The sequence below is a fragment of the Vulpes lagopus genome, chromosome 4, assembly GCF_018345385.1.
Source record: "Vulpes lagopus strain Blue_001 chromosome 4, ASM1834538v1, whole genome shotgun sequence".
NCBI classification, from domain to species: Eukaryota; Metazoa; Chordata; class Mammalia; order Carnivora; family Canidae; genus Vulpes; species Vulpes lagopus.
The window spans coordinates 13,728,521-13,751,448 of record NC_054827.1 but is presented as its reverse complement, the minus strand read 5'-3'; the positions used below and the strand labels follow the sequence as shown (position 1 = coordinate 13,751,448).

The window sequence follows — 22,928 nt, the reverse complement described above, 5'->3', positions numbered from 1 at the left end:
TGCCTGTTTCCCCCTCATCCCATAAAAGGAATAATGTCACCATCAACCGCATGGGGTTATGATGAAGAGTCAAGAAGATAATGTGTGTGAAGTGTTTCAGTAAACTGTACCTGTTGTTATGAGTGGTGTTTATCACAATTTTTTAGATTTTATTTACTTAGCGAGAGCCCGTGTGCCTGTGAGTTGGGGGAGGGGCAGATGGAGAGACTCTTAACTATGCAGATCACCGTTGAGTGGGGAGCCTGAGCCTGGGCTGGGCCCCACACCCATCAGATCATGATTTGATCAGAAACTAAGATTCCCATGCTTAACGGACTGAGCCACCTAGGCACCCCTTGGAGGTATTTATTATAACAATATTTCTTGTCATGCTTCAAATTCAAAGAAGTACTAGATAGCAGCCCTCCTTCCAATGCTGGGCACGAGCACCACTGTATCCGGAACCACCCTTGTTATTAGAGGTTTAGGACACGGGCAGGCCTCAGGCGCTAAGAGGAAAAATAACATCTAGGATGGGATCTGAGAAAATTCATGCCAAACGGGCATTGCAGGGATGCAGAACCCCTCAAAACCACAGCGAGGGCTGAGTAGGCTCCACCGGCTCCGAGAACTTGGCAGGTGAACATTGCCCTTGAGTAACGTTGAGTGTGCATTGTGCTCTAACTATACCCGGTTTGATTAGTCCAGGGTTGCTTCACGCCAGGGCATTGCAGAAGTCCAGACAAGAGCCTTCCCCTGCCAGGGCCTGTGGCGAAACCCCATGTGGGGACCGTGGTGAAATCGGGTTAAACGGGGCTCCGCAAGTGGGTGCCAAAAAAAAATAGGCAAAGGAAGCCAGGGGTCCCTCCCTGCAGAAGCCCCCAACCCTCGTCCGCCGAGAAGTCAGCAGGGCAGGCCATGGGGGGCGGGGCGGGTGGAGGATGCGAAAGGGCGTCCTCCTGTCCCCGTGGCCGCGGGACCCCAGGGCTAGCCAGGCTTCTAGGTTGAGGCTCTGCAATCTACCCTTTGCCTTTCCGTAGACTCGCTGTAAAGTCGAGGGCTGGCGAAGGGCTGAGCTAGCTCGCCGCCTCCCTGCACCCGCCAGCAGGCAGCGGGGCTCGCGCGTAGCCAGACGCGAGGCGGGCACGCGTCGGGGGCGGGGCCTGCGGGGCGGGGCCTGCACACGGGGCGTGGCCTGCGAGTGGGCGGGGCGTGTCTTGCGGGGCGGGACCTGCGGAGCGCGGCCTGTGGACGGGGCGGGGCCTGCGGATGGACGGGGCGGGGCCTGCGGGTGGGCGGGCCCTGCGGGTGGGCGTGGCCTGCGGGCGGGGCGGGGCGCGGCGGGGCGCGGCGGGCGCGGCGGGCGCACCGGCAGCAGCCTGGCTCGGCGGCGTTGGAGGCTGGGGCGCAGCCAGGGCGTAGCGGCTACGGCGGCGCCCTTAAATAGCATCCGGAGCGGGCGCTGGCCAGGCAGTGGGGCTGCGGTGACAGCCGGCGGCGTAGCGGCCCGGCCAGGCGGGGAGGTGAGTGCCCTAGCGGCGGGGAGCCGCGTCGTCTCCGGCTGCGGCGCGGCGGAGGTGCGGGGCTCGGGCTGCCCCGGCGGGCCAAGCCCGGGAGGCGGCGGCCGCAGCGGAGACGCGTGAGGCGCCCCTCGGCTCCCGGGCCCTTGCGCTGTTCCGGCCTCTGCGCCCGGCTCCCCGTGCGGCGGCGGCAGCCGAGGCCTCCGGGCCGCTTCCTGTGCTGCGCCGGGGATGCCCGGCCGCCGTTTCCCGCGGGGCTGGTGCCCGGCGGGGCCCGGGTGACGCGCGCCGCGGGACCGGCCCCCTGCCTGTGTGGCGGCGGGGACCGGCCCGGCCCGGAAGCGGGCCCCCGGGCGTGCGCCGGAGGGCTGATCCCGCGGGGCTGCGGCCGGGGGCTCCGGGCCTCGGGCATCCCTCCCGGCCCCGCGGCAGGGCTGGCCGGGCGCTCTCGGACCGCGCCCGGAGCCGGGCCGTCCTGCCACCCCGGGGTGATGGTGGCCCCTGCGCCGAGCGCCTGCTCGCAGGAGGCTCCGCGGCAGCATCCGAAGCCCGCTGCCAAATGCAGAAATTCTCGCGGTGTCTCCCGGGGAGCGCCCGGAGCCGCTGCACGGAGCCGCGTTGGAGGCATTGATGTACCGAGCCCGGGTTTTTGCTTTTGTTTTTTTTCTTCTTCTTTTGAGATTAGGAAGCAAGAAATGACTCCTATCACCTGCAGCGTAGACGAGAGTGGTGGCCGGTGACTCTAACGGACACGTGGACTAGAACCTAGAGACGGACGGTAAACCGTGTGTGTGTTAGAGTCTCAGACCCCTTCCCCACCCCACCTACCTTCAAGGTTACGGGGCTTAATTAAGGAAGACCCTTGTTAAGAGTGCTCCCTGTCTTTTAAAAGTGAAGACTTTTAAACGTCTTCTTGATGCAGGAGTATCCCAAAGTGCCCCGGACGGTCAATACCCTTCCTTTTATTATTTATTTATTTTTTTGGCATGAGAAAAAAAAAAAACAAAAAACCATGCAGTCTCCGTTTCTGACACAGATTTCATCTGCGATGAAATTTGCTTAACCCAAGCAAAAAGTCAGTTCAGAGATTTCTGATTGATTCTGCACTTTCAAGTAGAGACGGCAGGTTAGGATGCAGAGGAGTGGGGTCGAGGAGGTCGAGCTTTTAAAGGAAATCTTGCTTCCCATCATTGTGGAGCCAGCCTTTGGAGACGATCTTTCCTGTCCTCGCTCAAATGGGAGAACCCATTCCCGGTCTGAAACTTGACTCTGTATTTGTGAAACACTGCATTAGGCCAAGGCCTTTCATAAGCTAATAAGACTCTATGACTGGAAGACGAAAAATCCTTAAGAATAGCAAACCTCGGACCTCCCTTCCTACTTAAAATAATATGGACGTACTATAGACCTTATATCATAGACCTCTGTCTTCTGCATTTGCTATAAACAGAGACCTTTTTAAATCACCCTGCCCCTCAAAATTATAAGCATTTTGTATATGTGCTGCCGAAGCAAGCACAAAATTATAAGCATTTTGACCTGCTTCCTTCCTGTTTCTGTTATGCGTATGTTGGCAGTATTTTTATTATTATTATTATTGCAGGCAGCCTGACTAAAAAGAGATCTCTGGGCTTTTTAATTTGGGGCCTTTAAGAGATAGCTACTTGTGACAAATGCAGATGAGGACAGGTTTCTGTTTGTATCCTAGAGGTTGGAGTTTTCCTGGCTGCCTCTCTTTTGAATGAAGTTGGAAATAACTGAGGGTGTACTAGCATGCCACAGTGTCCAGGCCTTACTACATCTTTCCTTCTTAATGTGGCTGTCTTGTGAAAAATGGATGTGTACAGAAGAGGGGCGGGGGAAAGATCAGATTGTTTTGTCATCACAGCTGGGGATTTCTCTTCGCTCCCTTCAAGTTTCACTTTTCTGGAAAGAGCAAGACCAGGAATACTAGTAATTTCTAGATGTTGGTCCTCAGTAACCTGAGATGAATATACAATTTTTAAGGTCAGTTGCTGAATTTATGGTACCAGTTTGCCACCTGAAGCATATGTCCGTTATCCTTTGGCACTTACTGTCCCTTATATCCAAATTCTGTTGAGTTAGGACCCATTAATAACGTTTTATGAACAGTATTGTTTGGATGATGCACTGGGTTAGCCTCTTGTATTAGACAGAGGAACTTCCTTTAAGGCAGCTCCAAGCTGTTGGTATCCTATGGCCTAACTTGAAATCAGTAAATATCAGTTTTTACTGAAGGTGGTCCCTCCAACTTGGGCAGACAGACACCTTAGGATCACTTTTCTTTGACATTCCTGCCTGGAGAGTACATCTCACTGAACAGAGCTGATCTGAAGCTGCCAGTGGTTGAGTTTAAATTTCAATATTATCCTACTTCAAGGGGCTCTGAGAGCTTGCTTGCTTGCTTGCTTGCTTGCTTATTTATTTATTTATTTATTTGAGAGAGAGAGAGAGAGAGAGAGAGAGAATGAGAGTGAGCCCTAGCAGGAAGGAGAGGAAGAAGGAGAGAGAATCTGAAGCAGACTCTGCCCCGAATGCAGAGCCTGAGGCTGGGCCCCATCTCACAACCCTGAGATCATGACCTGACCTGAAACCCAGAGTCCCAGTGCTTGCTTAACTGACTGGGCCACCCAGGCGCCCCTGGAGAGCTTTTGAAGAAACATGAGTTTGTAAAGTTTATGAACGAGAACGGAGGCAATTTTACCAGTGGCTGTGACTCTGAGATTGTCACTTTATCTCCAGTTCCTTACCTAGAATGTGAAATGACAACTCATAGGAATTTCTGGTTTGTGGAAGCCCAAAGTGATAACAAAATTTGAGAAAGTTGCCCAGACCACAGTGACAAGAGAAAACTATGGCATAGTCTCTGTTAGGTTCCTTTTTCTGCTTTTTTCCACCCTGACATTTATAAGTTCTTGACCGAATTGTAACCTTTGTGAACTCAAGAGGGGACAATGAAATATGATGCGAGCCTTCCTAGAAATGGACAAAAGCAGGTGGAGGTGAGCACTCTGTTGCCCTGTGCTGCCTGTCTAGAATACCTTTGGCTGGAGGCAGATGTCTTATCTCCACAGTCTAAGATTTCAAAACTGTTGGCTCCGTGTAGGCACCTGGGCTAATTCTCTTTATGAATTAGTGCCAGTCTTCAAGCTTTAAATGAAAATGTGAAAGCTGTCTAATATATAAGTCAAAATCATTTGCCTCAGAAAACCTACATATATGTGTGTATATGTATATAAAATATAAAACATATACATAGTATGTAAATATGAAAGTATTTATATTATAATAGGGATGCAGGCAGCCCAGGTGGCCCAGCAGTTTAGCGCCACCTTCAGCCCAGGGGGTGATCCTGGAAATCCAGGATCGAGTCCCACGTCAGGCTCCCTGCATGGAGCCTGCTTCTCCCTCTGCCTCTGCCTGTGTCTGTGCCTCTCTCTCTCTGTGTCTCTCATGAATAAATTATAAAAAAAAATCTAAAAAAAAATTAATAGGGATGCATGCTTTTATTGTAAGAATTATATTGAAAGAGGAATATTATATATTATATGCTTTTTGTAACAGGAATTTATGCTTATAGAAAATTTGAGAGCTATAAAAAAAGGCCTTCAAGAGAATAAAACACTTTTTTTTAAAAGATTTTATTTATTTATTCATGAAAGACCCAGAGAGAGAGAGGCAGAGATGTAGGCAGAGGGAGAAGCAGGCTCCCCTGGGGAGCCCGATGTGGGACTCGATCCCAGGACCCTGGGATCATGACCTGCACCAAAGGCAGATGCTCAACCACTGAGCCACCCAGGTGCCCCAAGATTAAAACACTGTTAACATTTTTCTGTTATTGCCAAAGAGTTTTTTTCTACATTGAGCATATAGTTTCCATTGAAGATAAAAAGTTTGATAACTTAATTTTAATCACCTAAGTTATATTGTGAACATTTCTCCATGTTGTTACCTACTTCCCAAAAGATGAGTTTTGAGGATGACTGCATAATGTGGTGTATGGGATACGTCCCAATTTATTTACCCTTCTCCTGTCGTTGGATATATATTTTTTAAAGATGTATTTATTTGAGAGAAAGAGGGCACAAGCATATGTGAGTGGGGGGAGAGAGAATCCTCAAGCCAGACTCCCCTTGGAGCCCAGAGCCCAATGTGGGCTCCATCCCAGGACCCCAAGATCGTGACCCGAGCCAATCTCAAGAGTCGGATGCTCAACTGACTGAGCCACCCAGGCACCTCTCTTGTTGGATATTTAAGAATAACTATTTCAGAAAGTTTGCCAACCTTCTTATATATTTAAATTCTCTTTTTAAAAAAAAAAACAATGGCATGTTCTGCTCTACAACTGTTGAAATTGACAGTGATTTGAAAATTACTTTTGTTCGGGAATGGTTTTCATGGGTTTTTGGGTGCATGTGTTCTAGTCAGAAGCTGCCGAAATAGGGGTTTCATGGTCTGGAGAGACAAATGGAAAAAATTAAGGCGTCAGAGGAGGAAATGGGGATTGCTGTTGGTACCACGTCCTCTTTTGGAAGGCCTTCTGATGAACGTGTATTGTCTGTCCACATGCCCAGTTTCAGCTGCGGAAGAGATTGGTTACTTTCCCCTCAGCTTCATCGTGAGAGAAATGTCCATATATCTGAGGCCCAAATACCTCGAATACCGTTTATTCTTTTAATAACTAGAGTAAAGAGAAAGTTGCTACAGAGCCTAGTTTCTCCCTCAAGGCTCAGCTGTCAACTACAAAGCAGAGCAGGGTCAGCTGACTAACCTGTGGCCACAGCTCGGCCAGGGGAGGCTCGGGCCATGATAGGTGGTGATAACAGCTAACAGCGCCAGTGCTCCTGAGGCGTTAGCCCACTTAATCCCCTGGACAACCCTGGAAGGTAGGGCCTACTATTCCTGTTCTACAGTGCAAGGATTAGGTCACCCACACCAAGACTTGAACCTACACAGTTAGGCCTCAGGGTCAGAGCTCCTAATTAATTGGCTCTGCTTCCTCCCTGGAGCTGGAAGGGTTCTTAGTCCCAGGAGTGTCTGGAAAATTCCGGGTTACCTATCTAGGAGCAAGCCTGAGGACAGAGCTGGTTCTTTTTCCGTGTCATTGCTCCTTGATACTTCCCTGTCTCATTTTTACACTCTGTCTTGCTACCACCAGAGCGCTGCAAACGACAACAGATTTTGATTCAGCTTGGTTCGGGGAGTGGCAAGATCACCTGCTATTCAGCTCTGGCCTTCTAAACTAGAAGAGTAAAAGGCTTTGCCTGCCCTGGAAGCTGTTCTCATAAGACTTGGCCGACAGCCGAGGTGCAAGGTTACTGCATCAAGTGTGTAGAAGGCAGAGAGCACGTGGCTGGGAACAGGGACCCAGGCTTAGCAGGGATGGCCAAGCCTCACTCACTTCAGCAAGAGATCAGCCTCACTGTGGCACACGGATTTGCTTTCTGCTGTATATCTGAGGGTACTTTTAATCAGAAAAGACTTTCTCAGCACGTTAGAGCCAAGGAAACAGAAGTGTGAATTTTCAGGGTTTGAAGGCACAGCGGGATGATCTAGTGGGTATGGGTGCCTTTTTTTTTTCCAGTACAATTTTAGGCAGAACCGCAAGACATCAAATAAAAGCAGGACTGCCACGGTTGAAGGGGGCAGGGGCGGGAACCCCAGCGTATGCACGTACGCTTGCTTCCTCTGGCTCCCTGTCTCAGGCACCTCCAAATGACCCTAGGCTCCCAGAACACTGAAATAGCCGAACTTGCTCTCTTGGCTAGACCCATTGTGTGGGAAATAGGTGACTTTGCCCAAGTTACACAACCTGTGTTCTCCTCTGGCCATCACACAGTGGATTTTGTTCCTGGGCCCTGGGCCGGTTCGGGGAATGACCAGATCTTCATGTAGTCCTTGATTTGGGCCCTGCAAACTGCTTTTCCTAAAACTACTCTTACTCTCTGTATAGTATTGCACAATACATACTACTTCTTCCTTTTTCTCCTTGGCGTCACTGCCCAATCCATGGCCTGTCACCTCTGGTTTAGACAGCAGAGACCCTTCGTTAGAGAGAGAGAGAGAGAGAGAGAGAGAGAAAGAGAAAGGCTGATTCCTTTTCCTAATGCAGAATTCTGAGTGAATCCCTCCTCTGCCCAGAAGCCTTCCAGGGCTCCCTCCAGAAGGCCTCAAGTCTTTATTTAGCTTGGCTCTTAAAAGCTTTTAGTCTGGTTCCAACTTGCTGTTTCCTGTGCCTCTCCCAAACCACCACATCATGGGACTTCTGGAAGGCAGACTGGAAGCACAGGGTTGCCTCAAGATCTCTGCATCCCAAGATCTCGGCCTGACTGGCCTCCCTGTGTCCTGGAAGGGCCTCATGGACCATGTGCATTAGGGTGACCTGTCTGTGATTCCTCATGCCACCCTTCTTCCTCATGGGCCTGCTCCTTAGAGACTCCAGATCACTCACCGGAACCCTAGTAGGCTGCCATTCAGCTAGCTGGGATGTGCTGGCAGCCACAACAATGGTTAAAATGCCCAAACACCCCCATATCGGTTAGAAATAGCTGCTACCCCAAGTGCCCCCACCCCTAATTCAGATTCTAGAGAGTTAATGCCTGCTCTGTCCAAGGATCTCCTGAGCATGTTCTGGGGCAGTGGCCTTCTTCTTTCCCAATTGATTGATGCCTGGCTGTACTGGTTATTCAGTGTTTAAATAGTACCCTTCCCTCCCTCCTTCATTTGCCTTTCATGTGAGCATATCTTCGTCCCTCACATAGGCTCCTCAGCCACATTCTAGGCCTTTGGGCACTTAATAGATCTAGTCATTGCCATTTGTGTGTTCTCAGCAGCTTAACATGAGACCTTACTGCTAGTCAGCACTTAATATCAGTCTGATGATTGCTTGAGAGCAGGAGACGTTCTGATGGTCAGGTGTCCTGTAGAAGGGGGTCACTGACAGGAATATACATTTCAGTGTTCCAGGTTTGTATATTATACTGGGCAAGCTTAGATCTTATAGCTAAGATCAAGGCATTGAAAATCACTAGACCAAAGCCTGAACTTTCATTGGGTTGACCTTAGTGTCTAGGAGTACATCTGAGGGATCTCTCTCAGGGTACGTTCAGAGCCGTTTGAACAGCAGGTGGTTGTAGGCCTTGCAGGATGTGGGCGGGAGGCAGATCAGTGTCAAGTTCTAGATAATCTTACATAACTGTACTGGAGTCTTCATTTACCTGGTATTCCTACTTAAAAACCGTACCTTGTTTCTGTGCCACTAGGGCAATCAATGGTCCAGTAGCCGTGTGTTCCTTCTGTAGGGACAGTTACCCACACTGTGCCTCCGGCAAGCTTCTGAGGTACTCCAGAATGTGGAGCTGGCAGGAAACTAGACCGTTAAGCAGTCCAACCAACTACCTCACAGAGGACAGAACCAAGGTCCAGAAAGGTGTGGCTAAGAGCCCAGAGACAATCTGGGCTCCGAAGACAGAGCCAGCCTGTGTTTTCCTCTCCTGACAGGATTCGGAGATGAGCACCACTCATGCCAGCACCTCTCCAGGGTGTAGGTGGGCCAAAGATTCTTAGCCCTTGAGGCAGGGGCTGAAGCTTGGGGCTCCCCAGGAGAGACCCCTCAGATGAGGCCAGCCTTTTAGTCTGCCATGGACCTGAGGCCTTGATTCTTTTTCCTCCACACTAGCTGTCCCAGTCCATTTGGGCTCTCATGCTTGGCCAGATGACGCCACTGGCATCGTCATGCCATCTCCAGGACACTTCTTTCCCTCGTGGGCAACGTTTAATATCTCTGTCTCCCTCTTAGATGGCAAGTGTGTGTGCAGGCTTTGGCGGGAACTGTACGCTGCCGCCTAGCTGTGGCAAGCTTTTCATGGTTCTCCAGTTAGCACTTTTATTTATTGCCTCCCATACTCAAAAACTGACAGGCAGGTGCCCAGAGAATTTGCAGGTTCTGCTCAGTTAGTGGTCTCCAAAATGGGATACACATGCCCCACGGTGGGGGTAGACCATCTAGGTTTCAGAGTGTATATATTAGAACTTCTGTAGATATTTATTTATTTATTTATTTATTTATTTATTTATTTATTTATTTATTTATAAAAGATTTTATTTATTCATTCATGTGAGACCAGAGAGAGAGAGGCAGAGATGTAGGCAGAGGGAGAAGCAGGCTCCCCTGGGGAGCCCGATGTGGGACTCGATCCCAGGACCCTGGGATCATGACCTGCACCAAAGGCAGATGCTCAACCACTGAGCCACCCAGGTGCCCCAAGATTAAAACACTGTTAACATTTTTCTGTTATTGCCAAAGAGTTTTTTTCTACATTGAGCATATAGTTTCCATTGAAGATAAAAAGTTTGATAACTTAATTTTAATCACCTAAGTTATATTGTGAACATTTCTCCATGTTGTTACCTACTTCCCAAAAGATGAGTTTTGAGGATGACTGCATAATGTGGTGTATGGGATACGTCCCAATTTATTTACCCTTCTCCTGTCGTTGGATATATATTTTTTAAAGATGTATTTATTTGAGAGAAAGAGGGCACAAGCATATGTGAGTGGGGGGAGAGAGAATCCTCAAGCCAGACTCCCCTTGGAGCCCAGAGCCCAATGTGGGCTCCATCCCAGGACCCCAAGATCGTGACCCGAGCCAATCTCAAGAGTCGGATGCTCAACTGACTGAGCCACCCAGGCACCTCTCTTGTTGGATATTTAAGAATAACTATTTCAGAAAGTTTGCCAACCTTCTTATATATTTAAATTCTCTTTTTAAAAAAAAAACAATGGCATGTTCTGCTCTACAACTGTTGAAATTGACAGTGATTTGAAAATTACTTTTGTTCAGGAATGGTTTTCATGGGTTTTTGGGTGCATGTGTTCTAGTCAGAAGCTGCCGAAATAGGGGTTTCATGGTCTGGAGAGACAAATGGAAAAAATTAAGGCGTCAGAGGAGGAAATGGAGATTGCTGTTGGTACCACGTCCTCTTTTGGAAGGCCTTCTGATGAACGTGTATTGTCTGTCCACATGCCCAGTTTCAGCTGCGGAAGAGATTGGTTACTTTCCCCTCAGCTTCATCGTGAGAGAAATGTCCATATATCTGAGGCCCAAATACCTCGAATACCGTTTATTCTTTTAATAACTAGAGTAAAGAGAAAGTTGCTACAGAGCCTAGTTTCTCCCTCAAGGCTCAGCTGTCAACTACAAAGCAGAGCAGGGTCAGCTGACTAACCTGTGGCCACAGCTCGGCCAGGGGAGGCTCGGGCCATGATAGGTGGTGATAACAGCTAACAGCGCCAGTGCTCCTGAGGCGTTAGCCCACTTAATCCCCTGGACAACCCTGGAAGGTAGGGCCTACTATTCCTGTTCTACAGTGCAAGGATTAGGTCACCCACACCAAGACTTGAACCTACACAGTTAGGCCTCAGGGTCAGAGCTCCTAATTAATTGGCTCTGCTTCCTCCCTGGAGCTGGAAGGGTTCTTAGTCCCAGGAGTGTCTGGAAAATTCCGGGTTACCTATCTAGGAGCAAGCCTGAGGACAGAGCTGGTTCTTTTTCCGTGTCATTGCTCCTTGATACTTCCCTGTCTCATTTTTACACTCTGTCTTGCTACCACCAGAGCGCTGCAAACGACAACAGATTTTGATTCAGCTTGGTTCGGGGAGTGGCAAGATCACCTGCTATTCAGCTCTGGCCTTCTAAACTAGAAGAGTAAAAGGCTTTGCCTGCCCTGGAAGCTGTTCTCATAAGACTTGGCCGACAGCCGAGGTGCAAGGTTACTGCATCAAGTGTGTAGAAGGCAGAGAGCACGTGGCTGGGAACAGGGACCCAGGCTTAGCAGGGATGGCCAAGCCTCACTCACTTCAGCAAGAGATCAGCCTCACTGTGGCACACGGATTTGCTTTCTGCTGTATATCTGAGGGTACTTTTAATCAGAAAAGACTTTCTCAGCACGTTAGAGCCAAGGAAACAGAAGTGTGAATTTTCAGGGTTTGAAGGCACAGCGGGATGATCTAGTGGGTATGGGTGCCTTTTTTTTTTCCAGTACAATTTTAGGCAGAACTGCAAGACATCAAATAAAAGCAGGACTGCCACGGTTGAAGGGGGCAGGGGCGGGAACCCCAGCGTATGCACGTACGCTTGCTTCCTCTGGCTCCCTGTCTCAGGCACCTCCAAATGACCCTAGGCTCCCAGAACACTGAAATAGCCGAACTTGCTCTCTTGGCTAGACCCATTGTGTGGGAAATAGGTGACTTTGCCCAAGTTACACAACCTGTGTTCTCCTCTGGCCATCACACGGTGGATTTTGTTCCTGGGCCCTGGGCCGGTTCGGGGAATGACCAGATCTTCATGTAGTCCTTGATTTGGGCCCTGCAAACTGCTTTTCCTAAAACTACTCTTACTCTCTGTATAGTATTGCACAATACATACTACTTCTTCCTTTTTCTTCTTGGCGTCACTGCCCAATCCATGGCCTGTCACCTCTGGTTTAGACAGCAGAGACCCTTCGTGAGAGAGAGAGAAAGAGAAAGGCTGATTCCTTTTCCTAATGCAGAATTCTGAGTGAATCCCTCCTCTGCCCAGAAGCCTTCCAGGGCTCCCTCCAGAAGGCCTCAAGTCTTTATTTAGCTTGGCTCTTAAAAGCTTTTAGTCTGGTTCCAACTTGCTGTTTCCTGTGCCTCTCCCAAACCACCGCATCATGGGACTTCTGGAAGGCAGACTGGAAGCACAGGGTTGCCTCAAGATCTCTGCATCCCAAGATCTCGGCCTGACTGGCCTCCCTGTGTCCTGGAAGGGCCTCATGGACCATGTGCATTAGGGTGACCTGTCTGTGATTCCTCATGCCACCCTTCTTCCTCATGGGCCTGCTCCTTAGAGACTCCAGATCACTCACCGGAACCCTAGTAGGCTGCCATTCAGCTAGCTGGGATGTGCTGGCAGCCACAACAATGGTTAAAATGCCCAAACACCCCCATATCGGTTAGAAATAGCTGCTACCCCAAGTGCCCCCACCCCTAATTCAGATTCTAGAGAGTTAATGCCTGCTCTGTCCAAGGATCTCCTGAGCATGTTCTGGGGCAGTGGCCTTCTTCTTTCCCAATTGATTGATGCCTGGCTGTACTGGTTATTCAGTGTTTAAATAGTACCCTTCCCTCCCTCCTTCATTTGCCTTTCATGTGAGCATATCTTCGTCCCTCACATAGGCTCCTCAGCCACATTCTAGGCCTTTGGGCACTTAATAGATCTAGTCATTGCCATTTGTGTGTTCTCAGCAGCTTAACATGAGACCTTACTGCTAGTCAGCACTTAATATCGTCTGATGATTGCTTGAGAGCAGGAGACGTTCTGATGGTCAGGTGTCCTGTAGAAGGGGGTCACTGACAGGAATATACATTTCAGTGTTCCAGGTTTGTATATTATACTGGGCAAGCTTAGATCTTATAGCTAAGATCAAGGCATTGAAAATCACTAGACCAAAGCCTGAACTTTCATTGGGTTGACCTTAGTGTCTAGGAGTACATCTGAGGGATCTCTCTCAGGGTACGTTCAGAGCCGTTTGAACAGCAGGTGGTTGTAGGCCTTGCAGGATGTGGGCGGGAGGCAGATCAGTGTCAAGTTCTAGATAATCTTACATAACTGTACTGGAGTCTTCATTTACCTGGTATTCCTACTTAAAAACCGTACCTTGTTTCTGTGCCACTAGGGCAATCAATGGTCCAGTAGCCGTGTGTTCCTTCTGTAGGGACAGTTACCCACACTGTGCCTCCGGCAAGCTTCTGAGGTACTCCAGAATGTGGAGCTGGCAGGAAACTAGACCGTTAAGCAGTCCAACCAACTACCTCACAGAGGACAGAACCAAGGTCCAGAAAGGTGTGGCTAAGAGCCCAGAGACAATCTGGGCTCCGAAGACAGAGCCAGCCTGTGTTTTCCTCTCCTGACAGGATTCGGAGATGAGCACCACTCATGCCAGCACCTCTCCAGGGTGTAGGTGGGCCAAAGATTCTTAGCCCTTGAGGCAGGGGCTGAAGCTTGGGGCTCCCCAGGAGAGACCCCTCAGATGAGGCCAGCCTTTTAGTCTGCCATGGACCTGAGGCCTTGATTCTTTTTCCTCCACACTAGCTGTCCCAGTCCATTTGGGCTCTCATGCTTGGCCAGATGACGCCACTGGCATCGTCATGCCATCTCCAGGACACTTCTTTCCCTCGTGGGCAACGTTTAATATCTCTGTCTCCCTCTTAGATGGCAAGTGTGTGTGCAGGCTTTGGCGGGAACTGTACGCTGCCGCCTAGCTGTGGCAAGCTTTTCATGGTTCTCCAGTTAGCACTTTTATTTATTGCCTCCCATACTCAAAAACTGACAGGCAGGTGCCCAGAGAATTTGCAGGTTCTGCTCAGTTAGTGGTCTCCAAAATGGGATACACATGCCCCACGGTGGGGGTAGACCATCTAGGTTTCAGAGTATATATATTAGAACTTCTGTAGATATTTATTTATTTATTTATTTATTTATTTATTTATTTATTTATTTATAAAAGATTTTATTTATTCATTCATGTGAGACACAAGGGTGGGGGCAGAGACATAGGCAGAGGGAGAAGCAAGTTCCCTGCAGGGAGTCTGATGTAGGACTCAATCCCAGGACCTGGGATCACGACCTGAGGCAGAGACAGATGCTCAACTGCTGAGCCACCCAGGCATCCCTGTAGATTTTTTTTTTTTTAGCTTAGATTCATATATGTATATTTTATAATGTTTGGAAAATATTTGCAAGTGTCTAGAGTTTATAAGTGAGTGTACTTATATATTAGGGATGCATTTATTTATTATTTTGGATGCCCTATAAAAAGTTTAGAGAACCAGAAAATTAAACTGCTTCTCTACATCAGCATGGCAAGAGATCTCTAAATGCCATTTAAGAAAAGGGAGAGAGAGAGAGACCTCAGTTTGTCAGTTAAGGGGGGGGATCAAAAGTTCTTTGTGAAACTTAAGTTGTGATTCATGTCAAATTGGCCTTGGACTTAAGGAGAATCATGTTAAATACAGAGTGTGTGTGTATATATATATATTCATGAGAGATTTTATTTATTCATTTATTTAAGATTTTATTTATTCATGAGAGACACAGAGAGACAGAGACATAGGCAGAGGGAGATTTTATTTATTCATGAGAGACACAGAGAGACAGAGACATAGGCAGAGGGAGAAGCAGGCTCCCCGCAGGGAGCCCAATGTGGGACTCGATCCCAAGACCCCGGGATCATGACCTGAGCCAAAGGCAGATGCTCAACCACTGAGCCACCCGGGCGTCCCAAACCTAGAGTCTCTTGACTTTGGATCCAAAGCTTGACAATGTAGACACTGCATTAGGATGAAACTTTTATTTTTATTTTTATTTTCCTTTAAAAAGATTTTAGTTATTTGAGAGAGAGAAAAAGAACAGCTGGAGGGAGGGGCAGAGGGAAAGAGAGAAGTGGATTCCCCGCGGAGCAGGGAACCCAATATGGGGCTCCATCCCGGGACCCTGAGATCATGATCTGAGCCAAAGGCAGATAGATGCTTAATCAAGTGAGCCACACAGGTGCCTTAGGACAAAGATTTTATTAATTTTTTTCTGTTTTATTCACTCCTGTGTCCCCCGAGTCTGGAGCAATATGTGATACAGAGTACATACACGGTAAATATTCTCAAATTGAACATTTAGATCTTTTCAGTGTAACAGTTAAATATCATGCTGGGTATGGCACTTCGTGTCAATATTTAGGTTGGCTTTCTTTGTTGAAACCTTCAATCTGTTGGCAGGATGCAGCACATGTGTCAGTTTTACACTCGGCAAATCGGTTCCCAAAGCTGTAGGATCATAGCGCCGGATGGGGCTCAGAAGTGTCACCTGAATGATAAGGTAGATGTGTGCGATTTGCTGTAAAATCATTTTTAAAACAAATAGGTGTGAAATAAAACAATATTAGCAAGATACTGATCGTGATTAAAGCTGAAGTTGGGATTTTGGGCACATTTGGCCTTCTCATACTATTCTATATACTTTTGAATCCATGTAGGAATTTTCACAATAAAATTTAAACACGACATAAGGGGAAAATAGACACCCCAAAACTAGTGTCGCTTGTTCAGGCAATAGCCAGATGAGACGATCTCTTTCTGCCTTCCCTTCTTTTAAACACCACGTTGTCATTTTTCAGCAGTCCTCTGCAACTTGTTGGATTCATTTTGTTTTCAGCATCCCTGGGACCAGTCATCTCCTCCCCTGGTTACCTGAACTCTCGGAGTTATTCTAGCCCTTGGCCCGCGCTGGTGGCCAAGTGCTCCCCTTCCCTCCTCCTACGATTCAGATTCAGCCGTGTCGGGATCTCACGTGTCACTTCCTCCAACACCACTGAAACTTAGAGGTCACCACAGGTCCCTGCGCTCTTCCGAGGCTCTGTTTGGCCTTGAGGAAGCCCACAGTGGAAGAAGGTTTGGTAGGTCTCCCTTCATCCTTGCTTTTCAGGGGCCTGGCAGTTGGGCCAGGAGCAGTTCTTCTGTAACCACTCAAGGGCCCCTGTCCAGGAGCGGCCAGCCTTTCTCCATCTGCGTCGACACGTGTCTGTGGTCTGTCTCCCCCTACCCTGGGCGGCTGAGCCGAGCCCCTGGTTTCTCCATCCCTCCGAAACAGCAGTCTATTTTAAGAGGTGTAAGTAACTCTACCCAACCTGGTGTCCCTTCAGCCGTCTTATCCAGGTCACCGCTATTTGATCGTTGTGACCTCTGTGAGCAGCAAGGACTGGGCCTGGTTCTTTTCGGTCCCCTGCACCGGGCCGTGCCCCAGTGGGGACACGAGATACTCTGCAAGGGATGGGCCTCTGCTGCCAGCTGTGGCCTAGTCTGAGCAGGGCCCACGCGTCCACCACCCTGGGTCATGGCCCCGTGCTGTGTGACCAGCCAGCCGCCCCGGCCCTGCCGGCCAGCCCGGGCGGGCTCTCAGGCTGTTTTCCGACCCCTGCCTGTCTCTGCAGGCTGGCACCCTGCTCTCTGGAAGCCTGCCTCCACCCTCCCGCCCATATGTAGTGCTTTCTCCCTCCCGAAGCCCTCTGCCACTTACTTCTTCATGTTCTGTCTGGATAGTGTGGTCACATCTTTTTTGCAGGTGTGTGTGTGTGTGTGTGTGTGTGTGTGTGTGTGTGTTTTAAAGATTTTATTTATTCATGAGAGGCACAGAGAGAGAGGCAGAGACACAGGCAGAGGGAGAAGCAGGCTCCCCATGGGGATCCCTGTGTGGGACTCAATCCCAGGGCCCTGGGATCACGACCTGAGCCAAAGGCAGACGCTCAACCCCTGAGCCACCGGGTGTCCCTCGCAGGTGTGTTTGTTTTCACCCATACCCCAAACTCATTGAAGGCAGAGGAAGTGCCACAAGTGCTGCGACCTCATGCTGCTGGCCTTCTGGCTCAAGGGACCAGGGAGAGTGGGGTTTCCCGCCACGATTTGGTTCATTAACCTGTTGGCAGGATGCAATGGATGTGTCAATTTTACTCCTGGCAAATCAGTTCCCAAAGCTGTAGGATCGTAGTGTGGATGGGCTTTCTTTCTCAAGGGGACCCTTCTGTAGGAGTCGGTCCGTGGCTGTTCCAGAGTCCAGCAGAGGGCGGCCAATGAGGGCCCAAGGCTGTATTATCTGGGAGGGGCTTCTGTGCCATCTGTCTGGCTCCTAGAAGGTGAGTTGCCACCCTAAGCCATTTTCTGGAGCAGGTGGGATATATATATGAGGAAATGAACTGACTTGACCCAATGATATCTTTTTCATCTTGAGCAATAAGCAAATAATAACAAAGTACACAGAATGAGAAAATCACAGAACAACTACCTACATGCCACGTAGAACAGACAGTTTTGTATGTGGCCGCTTTTCTTCCTGTGTCGTGCTGTCGTCTGGAGTTCCTGGGTGGAGGTGGAATCCTGTTACTTAGTCCCGAACGGCAGGGCCATGTGGCCATCCATTGCCTTCTCTAGCGTCTTCTTGGAGATGCTCCACGGTTTTTGGTGACAGAAGGGGGTGTACATTTCCTCTGTTCCCATCCTTTCTTTATCCCCTCTGAGGCCCACACAGGCAGCAGCGGAGCTGGCACAAGATTTGGCAGCTTAGCAGGGGCACAGCCAGTATCTAGAACAGTGAGATTTCTGCATCTGAGACCAGTATTTTCTTGGACAAAACATCTGAGGAACCCCGGGACTGTGGTACCTCCTGTGTGTGCAGTTTTTCGAACAGATGGGCCCTCCTTCCCATTCCGGGGCCCTGGGTGGAGAGGAGTTCCCGCCTTGCTGGGTCCAGCTATGGCTGTGCTATGAGAACATTGGTCCTCTTTCCTACTGAGTTCTTTACCTCCAGGAGGTAGAGTGTCCTGTCTCAGGACTTGCTTTGTGGTTCATCGCAGGCCAGGGAGGTGGAGAGTCCGTTTTGGGTTCTTTCAGTGGCAGCAGGAATTACATTTCCATCTCTAGCTATTGTCCTAATAGGCTCTCCTTGTGTTGTTCGATTCACCCAGCCCATGGTGTCATGTTCTTAACATGGTCCTCTGGACAGAATTAGGGCTCTCCCTGTGCCGGATGTCACCTGAGGATGTCACATAACCTGTGTCCTGGTGGATCCAGTTGACAAGTGGGAAGCTGAACCTACAGAAGCCTCTTCCATCTCGGTTCCTGCAGAAGAGTTGGGTCTCCAGCTCAAGTGAGACGACCAACTGAGGCCCAGCCTGTCCCTTCTCTAACTTGCACCAGGAAACGTCCTGACCCTGCCTTGTTTTTGGCTTCTGAGAACTCACTTAACAGTATTAAATCAGCGTTTGAAGACCAGTGGGAAAATCTTGCTTCTCTTAGGAACTTTTTTTTTTTTTTCAAATGGAAACTTCTCCTAAGTCCATGCCACCTCACATCACCTGGATATCTTTGCTGGCCATGTCCAAACTGTAATTGTCATTTTCCCCAGTGGCTTTACATGACAGGTCTCCGTATCTATGTTGAAGAGAGAAGGGAGGAGAACTCTATGGCTTTTCCCTCTGGGGAATGCTGGGCAGGTCCTGCTTGTAGCATTCCTTACGTCTCAGATGGCCACCCATCCGGTACCATGGGTATTTCCAAGGGCTCTCCTCCCTGCAATCCTACCATTGCTTTCCAGCTCCTGGGATGTTTCTCTGGTTTGGAGGATTCTCTTTTTTGTCATAGAAGACTCACTTATAGGAGCTGGCGGCTAACCTGATGTCAGTCTCTAGACTCTAGACCCCTTCTTCTGGCATTTGCAGTTCTACTTAAGAAAGTTGTTTGCTTGCTCTCTTTCCTTCCTTATGGGCAGCCTTCATCTTTCTTTCTTTTTTTTTTTTTAATATTATTTATTTTTTTATTCATGAGAGACACAGAGAGAGGCAGAGACATAAGCAGAGGGAGAAGCAGGATCCCTGCAGGAAGCCCAATGCGGGACTCGACCCCAGAAACCCAGGATCACGCCCTGAGCCGAAGGCAGACACTCAACCGTTGAGCCACCCAGTCGACCCAACCTTGATCTTTCAAAAAGTAATCCACTGTCTCCTGTCTCAATATATGTCTCAATGTCTGCGAAGGAGAAGGGAGGACCCTAGTCCTTAGGTGACCTTGAGGTGACATTATACATAAGTGAAACAGTCTGGAAATTGAAAAACATCCCGGGAAGATGTGTGGGAGAGTATTTTTATGTAGCTTTAAATCAGTGGCTTGCAACCTTTTTTTTTTTTTGGTCCCCCCTCCACATCACCTAGGAGGTGGTGCTTACTCCCTTCTGGCACACCGGCTCACAACGGCAGCCACAGCCACAATGTAGGGTATACACAGAGAACACTAAAGTTTAGAAATGCTTTGAATGCCTCCTTTCTCTTTGGAGAGTCATTGTTCTATAAATACACCTTCCTGGGGCCTGTAAGCAGAGAATTGGTCAGAATCACAGAGGGTCATTCATAGCTCAATGACTGTTAATGAAACACCTGTTCTGGGCAAAGCACTATGTCAAGCATCAGGGACATAATAAAGACAGATGGGAAGAGGCCCTGGCCTAGGAGAGGGAAGCATACACATAGGAGAAGCATACCCTCACTACAGGTGTAAAATTAGGAGGTGCTAAGGATCGCACAAGGGCTACTAATAACATACTCCTGGAATTCAGAGGAGGGCTCTTTGCTTCTGCCCATGGAGGTCATGTAAGACTTGATTAGAGAAGGTGGCCTGCTTGGGTAGGGCTGGACTCTTTACAACAGGGCCAGGGAAGGGGTTGTAGGTGAAGGAGACGGCAGGGAGGGGAACGCAGAGTGGGCATGGAGGGTAGATTCTCTCGTGGGTTCCTGGGAAGGGCAGGAGCTCAGCAGAGGAACAGAGGTGGTGGGCCCAGGACACCTGCCTTCCCAGCCCTGTTGAGACGAGGGGCAGAGCTGGCCCAGAGATACAGGGGGAGAGGATGTCCCCTTCTCCTCGCCGGGAGGAGGGTTTTCAGGACCCTGGAAAACTATGTGTCCCAACCCTTTCCACTCCCCATTCTTCTTCCTCCTCCCAGGGTTCGGTCTCCCAGGCTCAAAATCCCAGCCCTCCGATTCCTCTTTTTTCCATTTATATCCCCTTAGTTACCAAAATCTGTTTTTTTAAGTGGTTAAAAACTTCTTATTGTAACAGGCATAACATAAACTTTACCCTTTGACCATCTTTAAGCATACAATTCATTGGCAGTAAGTACATTCTCAATATTGTGTAACCATCACCACTGTGGAGTTCTAGAAGTTTTCATCATCCCAATCACAAACTCTGTCCCCATGAAGCAGTAACCCCTTCTTCCCCTTCCACCCTCCACTCCAGAAGTCTCTATTTCTTTCTCTACGAATTTGCCTAATTCTGAGTCCCTAGAACCCATATCACATTTTTGAGGTTCATCCATGTTATTGGTGCCTTTCTGAATTTTCTTCTTTTTTAAAGGCTGGATAATGTTTCACTGTCTACAGGTACCACATCTTGGATGTCCCTCCATCTGTGGATGAATGTTGGGGTTCAGACCCTGATGTTTCAAAGCCCCATGTATCATGGCTCTTGTCATCCCCCGAGTTGCCTCCCACCTTGGTCTAGACGACAATCACCGCGTGTCTCTGCAGCAGCACCTGCCCCTCCGGGTCCAGAGGCTTCGCCTTCACAGACCTGGCCTCGGGTCCCATTGTCGCATGGAGCCAGGGCAGGATGTGCAACTTTTCCTGGGCTTAGTTTGCTGTGTTTGAATCAAAGCTGAGAACATCCCTGGACAGTGAGGACTATTGTGAGGATCGCATTTAGTCGTGTTTGTAATTGCTCAGCATGGGGGCTCCTAAAGAAATCGAAATTTCCAGCTGATTTCCCTCAAGGTCTTCTTTCCCTTCTCCTACCCAGCTTAACCCTGTCACTTGTTCCAGATTAACTTGCTGAAAATCCTAGCGCTGAGCTGGGGAGTTGCTTCCAGCCTTTGGGTTTGGTCCCCTCTACCCTGAAGCAGTGCGAATGTTCTGAGACCGCCCATCCCTCGAGGACCAGCCCCACTTTGTGCATAGGAAGAGTAAATAATGTACATGCCCCAAGGGAGGGTGAGACTCAGTCATCAGGAGTCACCTGGGCTTTCATTCTGTGGGGTGTCCTCTCTGTCACCAGGGCTTTCATTCAGTGGGGTGTCCTGTGGGTCACTACCATTTGAACATCATCAGGTAGAGAAGGCACCTTTCCTGAAAGTACCTCTGCCAGTCCTGGTCTTGGGTCCTCATAAAGGCCAAGTAACAGATTTTGGGCTTTTCTAAGGCATAGAAGTTTAACACCAGCTGGGTGTTATTTCTGGAGGCGTGACTTTACAAAGGCAAATATTGGATATTATCGTCAAAAGCTTTTAAAAGTCAGTTTAAAGGGCAGTAAAGTATGAGGTTGAGTTATATGAATATGGAGCCATCAGACAAATTTTTTAAACTATCCTAACAAGGGGCACCTGGGTGGCTCAGTGGTTGAGGGTCTGCCTTCAGCTCAGGTCATGATCCCCCGGTCTTGGGATTGTGTTCCTCATCGGGCTCCCTGCTCAGTGGGGAGACTCCTTTCCCCTCTGCCTGTGTCTCTATTTCTCTCTCTCTCTGTCTCATGAATAAAGAAAATCTTTAAACTGTCCTAACATTATACAAATGTGTTCCTGTGACTTGGGAGGATTTGTTCAGTGGTGGCCGCATATGTGACCTCACAAAATGCTTCAACTTGGAACAACTTAGATGGAAGAAATAAATGTGAAGGTATGCCACAGAAAACCACTTACCCTTAAAAAGGGGCTGTAGGGGTATGCCTAGGATCCTGTTTGAAGAAGCACGTTCAAAGAATTTTAATAAAATATCAGTGAACTGCAAATAGGGAGAAAGTGTACACTTCTCAAGTAATTTATTGTCATGTGACTTAAATATATATGTAGCTTACTGAATACAGAAACAATTAGAAGTAGACATTGGACCATCTCATCTAGTCCCTAAAAGTTTATCTGTTCAAGTTGGACACATTATATTTGGAATCTCTTGACTTGGGGGCATATATGGTAGTTGTAGCTTGATGGCCAATATGAACAGGTGAGGTATCCCCCTAATCTTACTGGTTAAAAATTAGTCTACCTTGATCCTTTAAAAGCTTTATGTCCTGGGTGCTTGGGTGGCTCAGTTGGTTAAGCGTCTGCCTTTGGCTCAGGTCATGATCCCGGGGGTCCCAGGATTGAGCCCCACGTCGGACTCCCTGCTCAGCAGGGAGCCTGCTTCTCCCTCTCCTCCCAGCTTGTGCTCTCTCTCGCTATCTCTGTCTCTCTCTCTCTCTCTCTCAAATAAATAAAAATAAAATAAAAATAAATAAAAACTTTCTGTCCTACTCTTTGTAACTTTGGGGAGATGGGCAGGGGAGTGGTTTAGCATAGAATTTTCAACTTGACTTGAATATTTCAATAACTCTGCTTTCTGAAAGCAGAGCATCTCTGCTTCACTTCTCCTTTCAAATTCTTGGAAATTGAATTGGCGATCCAGTGAATCACTTTAATGAAAATTAAGTGGGTTTAGGGTTTCCTCTACTTAGTTGGGAAGAAACGCTCCAAGGTCGTGGGGGTGGGGGTGGGGGAGTTAATTTCCCCCCCGTGTGTGGGATCCTGAAGTTACCCTGATGGTCTTTCTCCTTCTCATGCTCACAATGAGAAGATGGGCCGAGGACAGTGACCATGGTCAGGAGTTCCCATACAGAATAGGGTTTGGACACTATGTTTTCCTCTCTAACTGGTGGGCCCTGACAGCCCCGTGGAGCTTCTCTGCACCCCAGCTTGATGGAGAGCCCAGCTGCTCTTTAGGTTCAAGGGGGGATGGCTTAAGCAAATCTAGCTTTAGGTCATT

General features: G+C 48.7%; 1 protein-coding gene across 2 annotated transcripts in view; it reads left to right on the top strand.

Annotated features, from left to right (window-relative positions):
- Nucleotides 1-1,348: 1,348 nt before the first annotated feature.
- Nucleotides 1,349-22,928, top strand: part of ACSL1 (acyl-CoA synthetase long chain family member 1) — a 73,879-nt gene continuing 52,299 nt past the window's right edge. Inside the window, exons 1-2 of one of the 2 annotated variants that reach the window (XM_041752598.1) lie at nt 1,349-1,502; nt 2,185-2,277. The gene's annotated coding sequence lies outside the window, so the exon portion shown is untranslated. The remainder of the gene's footprint in view (nt 1,503-2,184; nt 2,278-22,928) is intronic. The other variant, XM_041752597.1, reaches the window with a different exon arrangement.